This window comes from Nyctereutes procyonoides, unplaced genomic scaffold (genome assembly GCF_905146905.1).
Source record: "Nyctereutes procyonoides isolate TBG_1078 unplaced genomic scaffold, NYPRO_anot_genome, whole genome shotgun sequence".
Classification (NCBI taxonomy): domain Eukaryota; kingdom Metazoa; phylum Chordata; class Mammalia; order Carnivora; family Canidae; genus Nyctereutes; species Nyctereutes procyonoides.
In genome coordinates, this window is record NW_026575120.1 from 18,301,350 (window position 1) to 18,321,542 (window position 20,193).

The 20,193-nt window shown below is 37.2% G+C and overlaps 1 protein-coding gene across 2 annotated transcripts in view; it reads right to left on the minus strand.

The window, feature by feature from the left end:
* The window catches only part of SLC20A2 (solute carrier family 20 member 2), a 101,052-nt gene that overhangs the window by 80,594 nt on the left and 265 nt on the right, over nucleotides 1-20,193 (minus strand). The window contains exons 1-2 of one of the 2 annotated variants that reach the window (XM_055334736.1): nucleotides 15,336-20,179; nucleotides 14,067-14,168 (exon numbers count right to left, since the gene is read on the minus strand). The exons of the other annotated variant lie outside the window; for it this stretch is intronic. The gene's annotated coding sequence lies outside the window, so the exon portion shown is untranslated. Of the gene's footprint in view, nucleotides 1-14,066; nucleotides 14,169-15,335; nucleotides 20,180-20,193 lie in introns of those variants that run through there. 2 annotated transcript variants of the gene reach the window in all.

The following is a 20,193-nucleotide window of genomic DNA, read 5'->3' on the forward strand; positions in this document are numbered from 1 at the left end:
TCTGTTGACCTCCCATTACGGAGCTCTACCTGAGGGATTCTAAGACCTATGAAAAACATTTCTGGTCACTAGGTTTACTAATATTCATTTCTAAAATAAAATTTCTGATCCACTGTCCTATCTAATGTCCAACTTAATACCCAGGAACCAATTAACTGGAAACCAATTGACATTATTAGCTAATTCTCAGTATCAAAGTAAGTATCCGGAAACTAAGAAATCTGACCGAAACCAAACCGTGGATTATAAGAATACTTTAAAAACAGAAACAACAGTATCTAAGCTTATATACACAAAGACACACCCTTGTTTGTGGTAAATTAAGAAAGAGAGAGAGAGAGAACATTCTGAATGTCCAGTCACAGGCAAATGGATTTGCTCAATAAATTATGGCATGCTGAAAATGTCATTCATTTTTTGAAAACAAGAGTTAGATCTATATTGAGCTAAAGAAACATCTGTGATATTTTAAGGAAGAAATACTTCATAATAATGTATAGAGTATGACCCTATTTTAAAAGCAAAAAACTCATAAACCTGTTGTTAAACATACTTCTACAAATATAGAAAAAGGTATAGAAGAATTCACACTGGGCTGTGAACACTGGTGGAGGATTGATTCTTCTTACCTGTATTCATCTTTGCACACTCTCACTTCGTACAAGTAAATATCACTTTTGCCCAGTAAAGATTAAAAGAAAAAAAGAAAATCTAAATAAGGCTTGACAATAGGATCTATCAATAAAAACAGACCTCTCACCCCAACATCCCATGCAGATTTTCTAAATGCCCAATTTCCCCACAAGTGTCCCCAGATGAAACCTAGTTTCCTTTCAACTTTTCAATGACTCACTGTTTGGGGTATTTCATTCCAAACATAGGCACCCTTCTGTTACATATGTTAAAGTTGTGTTACAGTTTCAATGTGTCCACAATTCACAAGTGTGGTCCCCCTCCTTAGGAAAACTGGTATCTCCACAGAGCCATAAAAAAGGTATGTGGAACCCACATTAGTCCAATACGTAAGAGATGGATGCTTGCAGCACAAACACTATCAAATTTTAAGGTAAAGAAATATGAGCACGGAAGCCATTCCTGTTGGATTAGTGGTTCTCAACATTGGCTAAACATTAAAACTACCTGGAAACATTTTAAAAATACCAATGCCTGGCACCACTTCCAGAGTCTATTTAACTGGCTCAGGGAAAGGTGCTTGTTTCACTTTAAAGGTTTTCTAGATTATTCTAATGAGCAGTCAGAGTTGAGAATCACCGTTTTCTACATTTCATTTTCTTTCCTTCTATCAAGTTTTACAGAGCTTTCCCTTTCTCAGTTATTTTAAGGCTATTAGATCTATTTGGGAAAGCCAAAACTGATCAACCAGCTAATATCTATCCACCACACATAATTTATATTGTCCTTCTGCTGACTTTTGATGCCCAACTTCAATAATGTATTCTCATTAGGATCTCTTCACATATCAACAGTATTTGTAGCTTCTTCACCTTAATAATGACATCGTTTATTACTAACCTTGGAGACAATGAATTTACAAAACATCTTTAGACTTTAAACATTATGTTGGTAAACAAAAGTCCAACATTACTATTTGAAATATTTCTGGATATTAATTAATGGACTTCTTGAAATTTCATGCTCGTCTTTACAAGTATTTCAAAATTTCAACATCTACCGCATTGCAAAGAATTGATAAAGAGAAAAAATGTTACTTGAAGTATCTCCCCCACTCGAATTTAGTATCTGAGAACAGTAATATACCAAAGAAAAATGTCAATACAATATGAAAGGGGATTCATTAACAAAATGAAATATTTATTTAGTACATATTGTTTTACAGTACAAAAAGACCCCAAGCTAATAATACACTGTATGTTAATTAACTGAGTTTAAATTAAAAAATTAAAATTAAAAAATATATTACAGTACAAAAAGACAGGATTCAATACTTTGGACTGATGCTGCAAATTTTACAGAAACATATTTTAAAACAAAGGACACTGTATATTATTTATAATGGCTGGCATACGAAATAACTGCTTTTCTATATCTGCATATGGCATTAGTATATATTTTCAAAGAAGTTTACAGTGGTCCATTGAAAAAGTTCTGATCCAGGAACTATACTCCTAACCATTTATCCCAGTGAAATGAAAACTTACATCTATACAGAACACCTGTACACAAATGTTCACAGCAGCTTTATTTGTAATAACCCAGAACTGTAAACAACCCAAATTTCCTTCTACTGGACAAATCATTAAACTGTGGTGCATCCTCACCATGGAACAGAACTCAGCAATAAAACACACACAATAACTTGAATGGCTCTCACAAGCATTAGGCTGAGTAAAACAAGCCAATCTTTAAAGATCACATGCAGCATGACTCCAAGGGTTTAAGGAAATTCTAAAGGGGAGCAAGAAGAAACCAAGGGTTGTTTGATGGGTCAGGGATACAATCTCCTGTTTCTTGATTATGATGGTGGTTACACTAACACACATGTGATCGAACTGCACAAAACTATACACACCACACACACAAAAATGAGTGCATGTAAAACTGGAGAAATCTAAATAAATATAAGCTCTGGAGGCACCAGTGTCAATTTTCTGGTTTTGATCTTGTACTATAGCTACCTTTGGGGGAAAATGGTACCTCTCTGTATTTTTGCAATTTCCTATCAATCTGTAATCATTCGAAACTAAAAGCTTTCTTACAAGTTTGAGGAAAAGAGTAAAAGTTCAAGGAAAATGTAAAGGTGGTCACTTATTTAAGATATGTACACCATTTTCCCTAATCAAAGTGAAGACATAAACAAATAAGGGAGAAAGATATAAGGATGGCTGGAAAGAAAAGGATGGCTTAAATAGTAACTTTGGAGTATTTATTATGTGCCAGGCACCACAGCTTATCTCATTTAACTCAACAATCCAATGAGGTAACTGCTGATTAATATCCTCACTTCTCAGATGAGAAAACAAAGATAAGAAATCCATTTAAGATCACATGCTGACAAGTAGCAAAGATGTCAAGAAAAGACCATTTCAAAGCAAAGAGGATTTTAAGAAAAAAATATCCTTTATGAAAAAAAAATATCCTTTATGTATCAAGAAGAGGTTTATTAAGTAGCTTAAAACAGAAAGAGTAGATAAAATGCTATAGAGGTAAACCATAGCATAGGATGCTGACTACTATGTCCTCCAAGAACTTAAATTCTGTAACACACATTAGCCTAGGAAAACTGAATCATGCATTTGACCAGATGTACTTGAAACTGGTTATTTTTTATTAATCTTTCAACTTTTGCTTAGAAATGAGAAGAAAAGTAACAATGCTTTCTCTTCTTTAAAAATGTGCACGGAATGAAAACAAGTAGATAAAGTAGGCCAAAATTCAGAAGTAAGACAAACAGAGCACTCAAAATGGAAAGAAAATTAAACGATTGACTATAACAAAGCCTGTTCACGAAAGAAAATGGAAAGGCTGTAACACTGTCAAATGCAAGGCAGAAAAGTTCAAATTAGGTTAGAATAAAATATGAATCTGCATATAATGAACAATATGGGCTAGCAACATGAGTATTTATAACCAATAAAATAGTTTTAAATAAAATTATGCTGTTAGGATTGGTTTCAGTCTGGCTTAGAAAAAGCAGAAGGAAAATTTCAGCCCTCTTTTTCACTCCATCTTCAATTTAGATCACTGCATATTTTCACAGCACATCAAATTCAGGAGCCATTCTAGGATAAATTCAATGCAAGTAAATGGGTATTTAAGAGGAAGTTTCCTATTCCGGTTGTAAAGCCTCTGAGACAGGGCTGTCTTTCTGGAGGAAAATAACACTGCAATTTTAATTTTAAAGATCAGTGAAACCCCAAGAAAATATGGTATTTAAAATATTGGGAAAAAATAAAAAATAAAATATTGGGAGTATCAGCCATCTTTTTAAATTGTACACAGGCAAGTAATTCCACTTACTGTGCTGCTAAAAGTAAATAGATGATTGCAGTTGGTTCTGCAGTTGGATCATCTCTAATATAAAAGGTTCTCTTTCCTCTTAAATTACCTTCTTAAAAGCAAGTGAAAATGCAGTGATGATGTCAACATGGTGGTTCTCTTAGAAGCTTTGTAAACTCCTAATTCAGGAAGTAATATACAGGAATTTTACTCGACATTCACAAATCTCTCTACAGCAGATATGGAACAGAATGGCCATACCACTATATTCTTATCCATGGCTTCAGTTAATACGATAAAATCTGAAAAAGATTTTATCCTTGGAATTTCTTTCCCATGCACAGATAAAGAGTAAAGAAGGGCCAAAAAGCAAATGTGTACAATTGGGGGATATCTATCATACATTCTTTATGGATTTCTGGGCTCTAAAGAAATCTCATGAGAGAGCAACTTATTTTTTCCAGTTAAACCCTACTACGTTTTTTATAAAAGTCATAACCTAGGCCATTTTGTAGGGTGTACAGATATACATTAAAATCTCTCTAGGGGCACCAGTTAAGCATCCCACTCTTGATTTCGGTTCAGGTCATTATCTTGGGGTTGTGGGACTGAGACCCACATTGGGCTTCATGCTCAACGGGGAGCCTGCTTTTCCCTCTCCCTCTGCCTCTCTCCATGCTCGCACATGCTTGTGTGTTCTCTCTAAAATAAATAAATATTTTTTTAAAAAAATCTCACTTTAATTTTGGGGGATCATACCAAGGAAACCTATTTTCAGTAATGCCAGATTCTAATCCATGGTGAATATAAATTTTTTAAGTTCTTTTTTAATTTTTTTAATTTTTTTTAATAAATTTTTTAAGTTCTTACAACTAAATATCCTTAAATAGAAACATTTTTAAGATATGATAATGGTATTGTCATTGTGTTTTGAAAAAGATTTCTTGAACATAATGAAATGTTTACAGATGAATAATATCTGAGATATGCTTTATTTTTTTTAAGATTTTATTTATTCATCCATGAGAGACAGAGACAGAGAGAGAGAGAGAGAGAGAGGCAGAGACACAAGCAGAGGGAGAAGCAGGCTCCAGGCAGGGAGCCTGACGTGGGACTCGATCCCGGGACTCCAGGATAATGCCCCACTAAACCGCTGCACCACCAGGGCTGCCCCTGAGATATGCTTTAAAATAATAGGGAGGTGGGGGCAGTGGATGGGAGTTTAAACAACACTGGCCACAAACTGGCAAGTAAAGCTGAGATATGGGGATATGGGGATGAATTATTCTATCTTGTCTTCTTTGGTACATGTTTGAAATTTTCCAACATAAAAACTGTGTATATCCTTGCAATAGGATATAAAATACACTCATGTAACAAGGAATTCTAAGCAGAAATTCAGGTTCTTTTGTTGTTACTTTTTGAGAGAGGGAGAGAGAATGCAGGTGGGGGGTGGAGAAGATATGCAGGGGAAAGGAAAAGAGTCTAAAGCTGATTCCATGCCCAGTACAGATCTCACAACCCTGAGATCATGACCTGAGCTGAAACCGAGACTTGGACACCTAACCACCTGAGTCACCCAGGCGCCCCAGAAATTCAGGTTCTTGGACTCTTCTGTTATGGCAAAATCCCAGACAAACCACCTCACTCCATGTTACTGCAGTCCCCAATTTCTAAAATGCAGAGATGGAACATTATTTCTAAGGTTGCTTCTAGTTCTTAAGTTTTTTACTCTCTGAGAATGCTGTTCTGTTCTTCTGAACAGAGTTTAGATTCATCTTGCTAATTGTGTGCAGTAACTGATTCTACACTGAGAAGGCACAGATGTCTGAAGACAAGATGTGATCTCAGAGCAGCTCTTTAGGACCAGAGGTGCCACCCCTGCCATCAGGGCACTTGAGAGGCTTAGTTGGTTATGCATCTGCCTTCAGCTCAGGGCATGAACCCAGGGTCCTGAGATCGAGCCCCACATCAGATTCCCTGCTCAGTGGGGAGTCTGCTTCTCTCTGTGTGCCTACCCCCCACCCCATTTGTGCTCTCACTCTCTCTCTCGATATAAATAAAATCTTAAAAAAAAAAAAAAAACAGGGAGGCAATCACAGTAAGTACAGCACTGTTCTCCACAGGCCAGGTGAAAATGCTCATACTTCAGAAATTTGCCTCAGATAAGGCTATAAGTGGCAGTCCCTTTAATACAGCAATTTTTCCTGAGTAATTATCAAATTATTACTTTTTTAAATAGATTTTGAAGACTTCTCATCACAGAATTGATGATACCAGTGAAACATCTGATACACAGATTACCATCAGTCAGATTTTAGTGAAATTTATCATTGTACATCTTAAAATGGAATACCATGCAGCTATGCAAAATATGAAGATACTACCCCACAATGATAGGGGTACAGATAAGGGGTACAGGAACCGACTGAAAGACTCCCCAGTGGCCACAGCTAGAAAAATTAGAGCTATAAAGTTATACTGGATTTAACTCAAAGTATCAATATCCACTAGTCCACACTGATACAAATAAATGATTCAACAGTTAAATGGGAGAGGGTAGATAAATCTCCTGTGCAGAAGTATTCCAAAGAACATATGCAGAAACTCTGCTTCTGCCCTTCAGAAGGTGGAGCATAACTCCCGCTCCCGAAGTGTGGACTGCCTTTCCCCCAGAGAGCACAAGATGGAAAGTGTAGTAAAAAAAAATAACTTTACAACAGAGACACTTGACAAACACTACCTTGGCCAGGACACCAAGGTCAGTATTAACAGTAAAGTCACACAGATAGGATGCACCCTTGAAACAATGTGATAAAAATAGCATTTTGCCTCTGTGGCCTCCTCCAGTCTAACCCCACATAACCCCATTCTAACCATGAGAAAAAATATCAAACAAACCCAGCCAAAAGGCATTCTACGATATCTGACCAGTCCTCCTCAAAACTGTCAAGGCATATAAAACAAGGGAAGTCTGAAAAACTATTACAGCCACAGAGAACCTAAGGAGATATGACTGAATGTAGTGTAGAATCATGGATGAGACCCTGAAACAGAAAAAGTCATGAGGTAAACACTAGGGAAATCTCAATAAAGCAAGGACTTCAGTATCAGGTTTGGTTCATTAACTGAAACAAATGCACGACACTAATGCAAGAGGTTCATAATAGGGAATTTGGGAACTCTATCATCTTTGCAATTTCTCTATAGATCCAAACTGTGCTAAAATAAAAAGATTATCTTTAAAAAATGAAAAAAAATTTAGTAAGATACAAACTTACAATGATGTGGAAGGATGGTTGATATATAATAAACAAAAGTATTACTAGACAATATCCATGCCATTAACCTATTTTTGTTTTAAAAATATACATATATGGGGTCCCTGGGTGGCTGAATGGTTGAAGCTCTGTCTTTGGCTCAGGGCGTGATCCTGAAATCCTAGGATTGAGTCCCACATCAGGCTTCCTGCATGGAGCCTGCTTCTCCCTCTGCCTGTGTCTCTCATGAATAAATAAATAAAATCTTAAAAAAAATAAAAATATACATATATGTATTTTATTACCAAAATGTCTGCATGATGATACATCAAAATGTTAACACCTCTGGGTGGCAGAATCAGCAGTGACTTTCACCACCCCCTTTATACTTTTCTGTATTATCTCACTTTGTTCTTTCCACTAAGCATTGATTACTTTGAACATTGAGCCTTCCTTGTTTATAAACTATAAACAAAGTTCTTTTATTTTAGGAAAAAATTAGGCATACAGTACAGAATTAAGTGCTCCTTAGTCCAAAATAACATGCACTTATAAAAGAATAGATTTTACTTTTCCAAGGAGAAATATTTTATTTTTTAAAGATTTGAGAGAGATAGAGCATATGCATGAGCAGGGGGAGGTGGGGGGGGAGAGAGGGGGAGAGAGAGAGAGAGAGAGAGAGAGAGAGAGAGAGAGAGAGAGGAAGATAAGCAGACTTCCCACTGAGCCTACTTGAGGCGCTTTCCCAGGACCCTGAGATCATGATGAGTCGAAACGAAGAGTCTCAAGAGTCTATCCTTAAGCGACTGAGTCACCCAGGTGCCCAAAGGGGAAATAATTTAAAAGTCAGTGTAGAAGAATGAAAGCATGAGATTTAACTGGACTTCACTTATATTCCTGGTTTCACTCTTGGGCAGTTCAATAACTCTTAATGTTCTCATTTTATATGTTAACACAATAAACCTGTTGTTCTGCAGAACTGCCCTAACGTTTATCTACTTATCAATATAATCACAAATTATATACTATATAAGAACAGATAGTTCTTATATAAAATGTATTTCATGATATCAAATCTTATTAGAAAGAATTACATTAATTGTAGCAAAGAGTTCAATGTATGTCAAGAGTCTGGCCCTACTGAGGATCCATAATGGCAGCCATTATTCTTATTGGTAATGATAAATAAAAGCCAAGAAAGAAATAAAATACTATTAGAAAAATTTTGTTTCTCTAAGAACATATCAGGGACAAAACAGTAAAAGACAAAACCATACCTCAGCTCATTCTATGTCATCTGCAGCAATTCCCCAAACATTTCTGCTAACTAAATATTATGGGGATTAAAAATGTCATTGGTAACATGCCCATAGACCTGAGAATCTTCCAGAGAATACAAGTGAAAGTCATTTTTCTAATCATAACCAGCTTAAACTAAGCTTTGAAATATTAATACATCAAGTTTCCCTTTCTACGGAAACAGTTTTCCTATCCATGACTGTAATGTCAATAAAAAGAAATACCAGCTGTAAGATACAAACTAAACTTATTTAAATCTCTTGATTTAAATCTCTTGATTGAGCCCCTGGGGGGCTCAGTCGGTAAAGTGTCTGCCTTCAGCTCAGGTCATGATCCCAGGATCCTGGGACCGAGTCCCATGTCGGGCTCCCTGCTCAGTGGGGAGTCCGCTTCTCCCTCTCCCTCTGCGCTTATGCATTCACTCTCACTCTCTCTTGCTCCCTTGCTCACTCTCTCAAATAAATAAAAATTTAAATAAATCTTAAAGAAAAATCTCTTGATTGTAAATAATGAGCTTTAATAAAGAAGCTCTAAACAAAGACATATATTTTGATCTGTGACAAAATTCTTGGCTGGTTGTGTTATCTCAATACTGGCATCTTTAAATCACAATGATAGACAAGTCTAATCACGCTATAACCTAATGGGACTTTTATAACAAGGCCAAATGACCCAGATCCAAAGAATCAATTTGTTTCATCAAGTGAAAAGTTTACCCAACCTGATTTATCATACAGTCTAGGACTCAGACCTTTAAAGAACTGTTAATTTAGGAGGAAATTAATCAACCACTAACAAAATAATATCAAATTACTGTGCCAATTTTTTCTACTACATAAGAAAATGCAGATTGTTCAGTTTGGTACTGTTAAAAGAAGTTAAACAAAAAAAAAAAGTTAAACACCTTTTTAAATAACAAAAACATAGATACAATTCAGGAAATATATTCAGGTTGGTGTATATAATCCAGAGTGGGATTATATTATATATATTATAATCCAGTAGGGCTACAAAGCCTGATTTTATAACATATTCAAAAGCTTTTCTAATAAGTCTTTTTTTTTAAAGATTTATTTATTTATTTATTTATTTATTTATTTATTTATTTATTTATTTATTTATTCAGAGAGAGTGAAAGAGAGGCAGAGACACAGGCAGAGAGACAAGCAGGCTCCATGCAGGGAGCCCGACGTGGGACTGGATCCTGGGTCTCCAGGATCACACCCCAGGCTGCAGGCGGCGCTAAACCGCTGCGCCACCGGGGCTGCCCTCTCTAATAAGTCTTATCCCAACTTTCCCGAAAGCAGTCATTACAAAGACCTATTCCAATGATATTGTCACCTTCCTAAATACTTTAGAGGCCTGTGGCACACTTTCATCAAATAGGTTTAATTGTAGCAAATTTTAAATTCTCTGAGAATAGACTGGATTTATGGGAATACACAACCGTCACTGAGAACTACAACTGGCAGACAGATCAAATAAATCTCTTTTGGCTTAAGAAAAGGGAGACTGACTACAAGGTTTTAAAGAAGTTTAGTTTTCTTAAAAACTATTGAAAGCAATTTTAAAATAGGAATTCCAAGCATTGTGAGTAGCTATACTATCTATGCAATGAGAGTATAATCCTAGATCATGTTCTCCAAATTCTAAATACTTGAATAAGGGACCATACTAGTACCTCCTATATTTATCTCATTTAATCCATGTAACAATCCTAGATAATTATCACCATTTTAAGGGGAAGATACTGAGTGTGAGTGATTTAAGTAAACTGCCCAGGTAATAAGGAATACACCAGCAATTACATCACAGTCAGAATTTTTATATGATATATATATACACAATTATATATGTATTATAGCTTTTTTAGGTTTTTGACTTACACAGTTAGCCTGTTCCTATAATAGCTGCTACATACGTGTACTTCAGCATTTGCCACACTGTAATGCAACTGTTTACTTACCAATTTTCCCTACTCAATTATGAGCTTCCAGAGAGAATGGACTATATTCATCTCTGTCATCCCAGAACACAGTCCTGTACTTAGCACATCTACATAAATTTCTTCTTAGTAGCTTATCTATGGTTCTGATGTTATTTTTATCAGCTGCTCACAGGTGGTGAACATTACAGAAACATTATTGGACCATTAGCCATTCCTTTGGCTTCAAGATGCCCAACAACCACCGCCACAATTAGAGAAGGCTCAGGCAGAAAGAATGTTCAATGTGATCAACCCTAGTTTGTATGGTTATTCTTAAAATCTGAAGCACTACCTTATATGCAGTAGAAAGCTCTTCATTTTTAAGTTTCATAAAGCTGCATCTACACTTACATTAGTCTACTTCCAGTAGCTTGTGCACATAGAAAACTTCAATTACAGGATCGCTCCATATTCATAGTATATATAAGAATTACAGGAAAACATAAAACAACATAAATCATCAACAGCATAAAATAAAAGTTTGCCAACAAGCTACCTTTTCATTACAACATGACTACAGAGTCCAGAGGTGGAAAACCATCCAATTTATAAATGCTTTCCCCCCACAAGAAACTAACAAAGTCAGATGTTAATGGCATTTTGAGAATGTTACAGTCTAATTATAAAATGACACAGGTTAATATTTAAGGTGACATCAAGTCTCTCAAAATACAATGAGTATCTACAAGATCAAGTTTTTGTTAAACATTAAATAAAGGTATTAGAACTTAAATGGAAATGTAAAAATACAGATGACAGAATTACTTGTTTTTTTCATTCTGTTAGGGGATCTTTTCCTTAATAAATGTTAAAGCATGTGGTGTTTTCAGTTTTCTTTCCAGTTCTAGAAATTAACTATGAATTCTTTTCTAGTATTTATCTTTCTCTTCCCTCCTTCTACCTACTCCTACTCCAAATCTGGTTTAGATATCTTCTTTAACCTTTCAAAACAAGGGAGTGACTTCAAATGTCATGAACTCTGGAATAAAGAGTTAAAGTGATAGCATCATATGACTATTCTGACTCTCTCTAAAGTAATATTAGTCTTCTAGAATACCAATCTAATTCTGAGAGGCAGAAAACACAGGAAGCTCGATGTTCCGAGAAAAGTTAATAATAATTGACTCATCTTGGCTACCCAGGAAATACACAGCAAAGATCTGTGTTCTATGCAAATACTGACAACAAATCCATCTAGTAGTACCTACCACCCTGTGACCAAAAAAAAAAAAAAAAAAAAAAAAAATAGAAAAAGAGCTCACAGGGCAAATACACAATGACCATAGAGAACAGAAAGAAAGCATCAGCAATTAAGAGATGAGAAGGGATCAGAGCTGCACGAAACACAATACAGTAAGCTTCTTACAGATAGATAGACCGAGGCAGTGGAAGTGACGAGATCACCACTGCTGGGAGATGAGAGTGGGATGCAAGTGGACAGGAAGTGAGATAGATGAGATAAGGGGTAACACAGGCAGGAGCTAGAGATCATAGGAGTTGAATTACAAGAGATATAACAACAGAACACTGGAGGCAGTGACTAGGAAGGAGGCTCACCCAAGGAAATAGATGGTAAGGAGAACAGAAATTACTTTTATTTATTTTTTTTTAAGATTTTATTTATTTATCCAAGAGAGAGACAGAGAAAGAGAGAGGCAGAGACACAGGCAGAGGGAGAAGCAGGCTCCATGCAGGGAGCCCGATGTGGGACTCAATCCTAGGTCTCCAGGATCACGCCCTGGCCTGAAGGTGGCCCTAAACCACTGAGCCACCCGGGTTGCCCCAGAAATCACTTTTAATGGGAGGCTGAATCACGGAAAAGACAGTAGGCAAAACACAGGTACTAAGCAAGATATTCTGGAGAGATGAAAAAAATGCAGAACTGACACTAGGTGATAAGAAGACAGGGTAAAGAGATAAAAGGGTGAAGTAAACAGCCTACTAAGGAAGGAAATACTTATAAAAAATGGTTTCTGGAATTTTATTTTATTAAATTGAAATTTAAAAGCTGCTCTTTTGCTTATATTTCTCTTTGTTGAGTACAAATGGATTGGTAAGAACAGAGTTGTCCTTAATGTACAAAGAAGAAAATTATGGATCAGGTCAACTGACTCAGTCACCAAAGTAAAAAGAGTTGAAAACAATAAAATTTACTATTAGTTAACAATCTTAGTTCTAAGCCACAAACTAATTTTTACACTGACAATGTGTATATATACACATTAATGACCAAATGCTTCATTTGTTAGGTACAAAAGCTTTCTCTCTCTCTTTCTTTCTGCACTTATCAGCATTTGGAGAAATCCCTGCTTCTCACTGCTTCCCCCAAAAAGGAAAGGGCAGAGTAAGAAGGTCACATCTCCATCAACATTGCTTAAAAGAAGTTTGATGGGGGGATCCCTGGGTGGCGCAGCGGTTTGGCGCCTGCCTTTGGCCCAGGGCGCGATCCTGGAGACCCGGGATCGAGTCCCACGTCGGGCTTCCGGTGCATGGAGCCTGCTTCTCCCTCTGCCTGTGTCTCTGCCTCTCTCTCTCTCTGTGACTATCATAAATAAATAATAATAAAAAAAATAAAAAAAAATTTAAAAGAAGTTTGATGGAGGCTTAAAACAAGTTGAAAACAGCAATGGTTAAAGGATGTTGTAAATTTCCTATAAATTTCTATGACCTATGTTATTCTGGTCTCCTAGATAATTAAAAGCACAATATAGAGATAATCCTTCATCTCCACCCAAAAAGAATAGAGGGAAATGAAACTCTGAGCAAGAATATAAAAATAATAAAGGAAAACAAATGTGAAAATGAATGGAAATATTCTATTCTTGATCTTAGAAAATAACTTAGGGTAGGAGAGAAATATACCAAAGGTCTATTTATGAAGATATAATTCTTACTTTTTAAATCGAAAAAATATGGTCATTATATCTTCAGGCTAAAAAATTGTACAAGAAAAAAGGGGCACATAGAGAGGCTGAGAGTACATAAAAGAAGATGAATCTAAAGCCACAAACGCTGTGAACAAGCAGTAGTACATTATGAAGAAGCAATTCATCAACGTCCTATCACTTTAGTAATTATCTAGCCAGAGCTGGTTTCTGGGGCCAACATCCCAATGAACCGTTCCCATTTCTCCTACTGTAGCTCTATCCATCCAAAATAAAACTCTGATCGTGAGGGGACTACCAGCTATTGTAGTAGAGGAAAATAACTCAAATTATATACAAAATAAACTGGGTGAACAGAAGTCTTGTAAGAAACATGTAAAAACATGTGTTAGAGTCTTGTCACTCGTATTTTCAGAACTATCTTCTTTCAATTCCTCAAAAATCCTAAATGATATTTGGGTTGCTTCTTGAAATTTGCCTTTTCTTCTCTCTCTCTCTCTCTCTCTTTTTTTTTTTTTTTTTACCATTCTTCCATGAATATCTTAATGAGTCACTTGGCCATATAGTCCATTCACAGGCATCACGAACACATCATTATCGACTTCTGGAAACAGATGCTGCTCCACAGGCTTTAGGAGACTTCTTGAAGGAACAAACCTGGTTCTTTGGTCTCTGTTGAGGACATGTTCAAACTACGATTCTCTCTCATACTCAGAGATGACATGGAAGCCAAACTGTGCTGTTTCCAAAACAAGACGCCTTAAAAGAAAAAAAATTTTTTTAAGTTAAAAATCAACCAGGTTTTAAAAACACAAAACTCTAATAAAGCAGCACACATTCTCACACAATACTACATCTTAGCTAAGACTGAAAAATAATTCAAATAAAAAAATATTAACTTTCACTTCAGTTTTAAATATACATACTCTATTCTCAAAAAACTTTAACAGTATCACAAAGTACACAATAAAAATACTGCAAATAATGGACAGCTCCTGAAATTAATACAAAAACATCTGTTAAAATTGCAAAGGAATTCTGGTGATTGACACTTTAATCTTTACCATGGCCAGGAAAAAGTCCCTGAGAAAACATAATTTTTCTGCATTCATATATTACTTGGAAATTCTATGAACAAGTATGGTTTACATTAAGCTGTAAAATGAACTACTGAGTTGACTTGGAAAATTTCTTTCATCCATAAAATTCTGAAATTACATGTTATCTGATGATACAATCTTGGTACCACTGAACCAGCTAGGCAAGTCATCTAACTTTGCCCTAATTTTCTTATCTATAAAGCACAAAGCTGGTACTTACAGGGGGAGGAGGGCACTTGAGGATAGTTTAAAATGCAGATGCCCAGGCCCAGGTCTAAAGAATTTGAATCTCTAGGGTTAGGCTAAGCTGTTACTTTCATTAAAAAACCCTGGGTCATTCTGATGAACACTCCTACATAAAGAACTATCACACTAGATCACGTTGAGGATTCAGCTGTGCAACCCTAAAATTCATTAAATGGGTCAGTACAGATTTCAAGAAATTATCCCATACTGATAGAACCAAAATAAAAGCACAGAACTAAATAAATCTGTGCTTCATTTTCTCTTTCCCTAAAACCTCCCATTCAGAGAAAAACCTGAAATTAAGATTAAAGCTAATGTGACAATTGTATAAACACTTCAACATAGATTATTTTAACTCCAATTATTTTCTGGGATGCTTAAAAAGAATGCAAGGGTATGACAATATCTGTAGTTATAAGCTGCTTCTCTGACAGGCCATCTCCAAGTATGTGCTGATATTAAAATGACGTTAGTAGGTCATCGATGACCTACTGACTCAAATTATACAGCTACCCCCAAGACAAACAACAGACATGACCACCTGCCCAGCAGAAACAATCTATAACACAGAATACTATACCTGTAGCGTGTGTGTCCTCCCTGGCTGCTAACCAGGTTTGTGGCCCATGCTTCATTCAAGGGCACTTCCTCCTCTGATTCCTGGACAGTGGGTATGTTGATGTATGTACTCGCCTATCTCTGCAGTCGTTTAGATTCAGTGACTCTGTTGATGCCCAACACCCCCAAAATAATAGTGTCAGCTCCTGACAAAATGGACACAAGAGTGGGTTTTCGAAGAATCCCATTTTCTTCATCTTGCTGGATTTTGTTTGCAGTCCCTCATCTAATTCCACACAGCTTCAAAACAACTTCACTGCAGGTCTGTCACCCAACCAACAGCACCATTTTACATTTTTTTCCACCAAAGAAGTATTTCTTGGTTTCCTCCTGGCCTCAACAGTGTTCCACGTAAGGACAAAGCAAATAGATAGAAGTACACAGGAAATGTCCAGTAACACTCACTTCCTGGTAAATTGTTATCATTAGGGATTAAATCTAGTAACTGTTTAAAAAAGAAAAGCAGTAAGACATCAAGTATCATTCAATATTATATTTTGTAAGTTTTTTGACACTAGATTAATAAACAGTTATTGTACTATTTCCCAGTGAATCACTGTACTAGGATTCAATACCTATAAAGAGTTATAATCCTCATTCAGCTCTGAGACTCAAAATTCAGTTTCTCTCCCCTTGCCTTTGGTCATTTCAAAACAGAGTACCCCATAACCATTTATCAACCTCTTCTCTTTGGAAAATCCACAGCACTGTTTCTGTAGCGCAATCACTGCAATCTTTTATGCTACTTTGAAATCTGAGAAAGAGAGCCTTTTACACTTGAAAAAATAGTGTCAATTTTAGATCTCTCCTCTTTGAAGTAAATTCCCCACAGAAATTGACCCTGACTTGGGGGATAGACTACCTGAGTTCATATCCAGTCTCCCTCACTATTTGCATTGTGGCATTCTTGGGGCAAGTGACTTAATTACCCTACTGTGCCTCAGTTTCCTCACCTTAAAAATGGGATTCTAACCGTACCTACTACTTCAAAAGACTGTTATGAGAGATTCATAATAAATTAACAGCCAAAGGCTCCTGGAACAGGAATGTATCTGCACATGTGTATCTGCACATTTTAAGCACTACATAAATGTTAGCTATCATTTTTATTTTGTTTTATTTAGCTACAAATTCTCCTACTGCATACATTTGCCCCACTAAAATACTACCTACTTGAAGATTGGAACCACATTTTCGATATCTCTGACATTTCCCCTATGGTATCTAACATCAACTCAATAAATATACATAAACCTACTCTGCATTTATTATCATACTGGATAAACAAGGAAACATAGTACCTTATAAATACATATTCTCTGCCCTCAAGCAGCCTCTATTTTAGGTGGAGAAACAAAACACGGAAATGCTTATGTAATAGTATAAGGCCATAAAGGATTAAATGCCAAACTGTGTCACATAAGCAGCTAACATTCAAAGGGCTTATTGTGGGCTGCAGATTCTGTGGAGAAGTCAAAGCTGGAGTGGCCCGGCCCCTAATCTCTTCCTCTCCCAATCTCCCCCATCCCAATCTCTTTCTCTCCAACGATGGACCACTAGGATCAGGAGACAGGTTAAGTCCAATATACTTTCATCACAAACTAAGACACATTTCCAAGCCCCTCTGCTGTCCTCTCCCATCCTTTTCAACTACTTCTACTCTCACAAGATACAAATTGTTAGACTTCACTATCAATCTCATCACTGTTATGCCTCTACAAATCTCTACATTGCATTTTTGGGAACACTGTCAAAAGAAACTTCTTGATTAAGGAAGTCAAAACTACTCAATTAAATCCAATAAAAAATGCTAAAACTTCCCTAAAGTTAAGTAGGATCTTCAGCAGTGGAAAGAAAAGAGGATTCCAATGTATTTTTGTTTATTCCACAAATAGTCACTGAGTACCTTCTATATGCCAGGCCCTGTTCTAGGCTCTGGAAATACGGCATCATGGTTGCTCTGACTTTCTAATGATGACAAACATACAGAAACGGCTGCCATGAAAAATTCAGTAACTTTCATGTACTGCATTCTAAATGTTCTGTTGTTTATAAAACACATCAAAGGGATATTCTCCATATTTCTGGATACAAATAACATATAAGAGATTTTAAACACACAAAGTTAATACTATTGGAATGATTTTTCATAAGAGGCCACCAGAGGCCCAGTTCCCATTTTCCCCAAATGAAAAGCCTATTAATGTTTTGCTGCATATACCCTTGTGCTCTGTCTCTACCTCAATCCACTCTCTTTTCCCTTTCTTTACTCGATCTACTAGCAGCTGCCCACAAATATCTACCGTGAAAATGCCTGAAGATGCATGTGGTAACAAGATGACACGAATCAATTAGTCATGATGGGTGGAAGTATTAACTCCAAAAGAAAATGTGTGCATTTTTTTCTTCTATCCTTCCATTGAAGACAACTCTCCACTCATCCCCTCCCCCAAAGACAAGGCCTAGAGATAAAGGAACCTTCTTATAAATACTGACTGGCAAAGCATTCCTAATCTCTTCCTCTCCAACGATGGACCACTAGGATCAGGAGACAGGTTAAGTCCAATATACTTTCATCACAAACCAAGACAAAACACAGAAATGCTTATGCAACAGTAAAAGGCCATAAATGATTAAATGCCAAACTGTGTCACATAAGCAGCTAACATTCAAAGGGCTTATTGTGGGCTGCAGATTCTGTGGAGAAGTCAAAGCTGGAGTGGCCCGGCCCCTAATCTCTTCCTCTCCCAATCTCCCCCATCCCAATCTCTTTCTCTCCAACGATGGACCACTAGGATCAGGAGACAGGTTAAGTCCAATATACTTTCATCACAAACTAAGACACATTTCCAAGCCCCTCTGCTGTCCTCTCCCATCCTTTTCAACTACTTCTACTCTCACAAGATGCAAATTGTTAGACTTCACTATCAATCTCATCACTGTTAGGCCTTTACAAATCACTACATTGCATTTTTGGGAACACTGTCAAAAGAAACTTCTTGATTAAGGAAGTCAAACTACGCAGTTTAATTGAGTACTACTCAATCAAAAATGCTAACTTCTTAATGCACAAAGTACTGGATTTATGTGCTTAATGCATAAAGCACAAAGTGCTTATGATATTTAAAGGCAAACTGAAAAATTAGGTAGAGACCCTACAATACAGATAATCCAACATTCTTAACATTCATATACCCATGAATGTTAGACTTATCAACAAAGTAATAACCAACCCACTGATTTGTATTTCCTTGGTTCGGTATTGAAAAATTACTCTTCCTGTTTCACTGTCATCTGTCAACCTAATCAGGAATGTCACTTAGAAAAATATGGTACGAGGGGGCCCTGCAGAACGGTCATTTCGACTTCCCCAACATTTCTCTTCTTTCAAGGTCCAATAGCCTGCTCATCGGGTGATGATGACGTGTTATGGGAACTTGGATAAATGAGACACGGTGCTTTAGAAACTACTGAACACCCAAATAAAGGGACCAATTGCTGTTGTATGCAATTTTAGAGACATCTTCAGGCTTGAAAAACACTTTAATTTACTGAGTCATTTTATATTGCCAACACTCTTTTTCACAAAAGCAGAAACAGAAGTAATTAATGTACATACTCCACATTTAAGACATTCAAATCAAACCCATCTATTCAAAAATTTCTGAGCAACCTACGCCTATGTGAAAGCTATCCCAGGAGATTAAAGGAAATAAACCAGGTACCACTGGGCACACGCCTGGCAAACACTACTCAACATCAACCATTATCATTGTTTCTAATTTTCCAACTTCAATCTATAAGGTTATAAAGTATGTTCGTGATTATGTATTTTTAATACGTAAGAAACTAATACTGTAAGTAAAGTTAGTACCTTATTGTACTAAGTAAGTCTCTTCAGACAAACGTGAGCTTAAATGAAAAAAGGCAGGGAAAACTTGCTAAGGGCTTTGGGTTAAACGTTAGCTCTTACCTCTGCCTATTAATTAAGAATAATCCCACAGTCCCCTTGGGCCCTGGCGAACAGCCCCTTACACGTGTAGTCGCTTTTTAGAGGAGGAAGGGGCGGGGCCGGGGATAGCTGTCAGTCACCAGCCCTTAAATAAGGCTGCCCGATGCAAAAACAAAAACAAACAAAAAAAAAGGAATACAACTCCTACCAGGTCTAGTATGAATTACAATGAACAGCCAGCGGGCCCTAGGGAACTAGTTCGACATAAACAGTTAAGACCTCAAGCACGTGGACAAGGGATCGTTTATTCTCAAGGCTGCTACCAACCAGTGAAATCTCAGGACGTCCACACTGAGGCTGAAACCCTGCATAAGTTCGTTATCTGTCTCCTGCTAGAAAAGATACTGTTCAAGTCCCTATACACAATGTTTTTTTTTTTTTTTAAGATAACACAAAAATCACTTCAACGGACAATTCTGCAGCATCCTGGGCACATTCCGTTTTTAGGACACCTCAACAGCCCCGGCCACGCACCACTTGATGCGTGATGACGGTGGGACTGGCAAGACCATTCGGAGAGCCTACGCCTTCCTAAGGAGTCACCGGAGTAATTATTAAAGTCGGTCTACGTCCCCGTCATGACAGCAAACACGCTGGTGTCTCCAGCTCCCTCCCGGCTCGTGGGACTATGCGCACCCCCTCCCGCGCTCTGAGTCACGGCCGGGCGCGCAGACGCGGGGCGGGACGAGCACGGCTCCGGGAACGACCGGTCCCCGCTGCTGCCGCCGGTCCGGGCGCACCACGGCGACGCCCGCGAGGACGGGCCGGCGGGGCGGCGGGACCCTCCCGCGGGGCCGGGGCCGGGGCC